This window comes from Montipora capricornis, chromosome 3, assembly GCF_036669925.1.
Source record: "Montipora capricornis isolate CH-2021 chromosome 3, ASM3666992v2, whole genome shotgun sequence".
Classification (NCBI taxonomy): domain Eukaryota; kingdom Metazoa; phylum Cnidaria; class Anthozoa; order Scleractinia; family Acroporidae; genus Montipora; species Montipora capricornis.
Window position 1 is genome coordinate 34,752,463 of NC_090885.1, and position 1,653 is coordinate 34,754,115.

A 1,653-nucleotide genomic window follows, 5' to 3' on the forward strand; every position below is an offset into this window, starting at 1 on the left:
CTGGTTCAGGTCTCTTTGTTTTAATGTCCCAGTGAGGGAATAATAATGAGCTTGCCCTCCAGCATGGCGGATTTTGTACCATGTGATCGTTTGTTGCAAAAGGCCTATAGGCCAGCGTACTCGAACAAACGGTTGAGAGAGTAGATGGCAAAAATGCAAATTAGCATTTAATGATGGAAAAATTAAATAAAGATATTAAGAGTATGCAATAAAAGCCACTGTTCACTCTTTCCATCTTCCTCTATGACGTTTTTTGCGAGAAAAGAAGAGATCAACCAAGACATCAGTGGCACAGGCAATACCCACCTCTTTCCCAGGGTCCTCTCTGTTTAAGGAAGAGAGAGGACCCTGGGAACGAGGTTGAGGCAATACAGTTCTGTTGAGCGTGTTCCCCTGACGCCTTTAGCTTTTGCGCTTGCATACACTTTGCGCAACGGACTCACTATTCAAATCGAGACATATCCTCAAACAATGCTTCTTGAACCAAGACCTATTTCAAATCACCCATGTTGATTGCAAAGGGCCCGTAGAGGAGGCTGATCACAACCTGGCCCCGGTTGTCCAAAGCCTAGATAAATTTACCCTGTGGATAAGTTGCAATCCAGAGTATAAAATACACTCCACGTTAAACTTTGGCCAAGTTTTTCGTCCACAGTTTTACTTAGATATGCTCAGAGCGTGCATATTTAAGGTTACCAGAGTAAATACGGAGATCTTTGCACACATTGAAACTGTTGGATAGTGACTTATGCAATCCAAACTTCTGAAATTCAGACCAGAGTCAAGAGGGTCGTTTAACTTTGGCGAAAAAGTTCGATTTCCGAGGATCGCTTCGACTTGCCAATGTGGTCCCTGTTCTGGTAAACAATTGTGGCTCATTATGAGCTTAGATATCTCCTGACTGTTATACAATGATTGTAAATCATTATTGTGACATAACAGAATCCAGAAATCCTAACTCTCTCCCGAGCAGACATTTGATTTGCAATGTTCTGTAACCAGTCAGAGCAAGGATCAAAGTCTTTTGTTTTTTCGGCCAATCAGAGTAAAGTCCAGATTCTGGATTCTGGAACTATATGGGCAGGTGACTCATAGAGAAATTGTATCAATCCACTCGAGAAAGAAGAAACGCCTGATCGCAGGTCATTAAGGCTGCGAGAAGTAATTTTGGATTGCTCTTTTGGCTGCCTGAGGACTGGGATGTCCCGCGAAAAGCCTATTCAGTAGATAGAGTTGACTGAATAGAATGTAATGTGAAGTGCTAGATTTCTATCCCATATGAACCATGTGACCGGTAGCCCTACTGATGGAAATGGGCCCACACAAGGACAGAGAAAAACTCTGACCAGGGAGGGAATTGAACCCACGACCTTCGGGTTAGATCTCGGCCGCTCTACCGACTGAGCCACAAGGTCAGACGGGAGCAGGCCGTGGAAACTGAAGATGTTAAAGTCACGGCAATGAACATGTACAAGTACAAGGAAAGGTTACGTTTATACAAACGTTGGCCGTGTAGATACTTTGACATTCACCAAACCCTTTTCTCTTGTAACATGGAATTAATTCATCCACTTTTTTTATCTAGTTTATTCATATATTTCAGGGTTGACCGACCGAGCATCGCGCTAGTGTACGTTAGCCCGCGGGATCAAA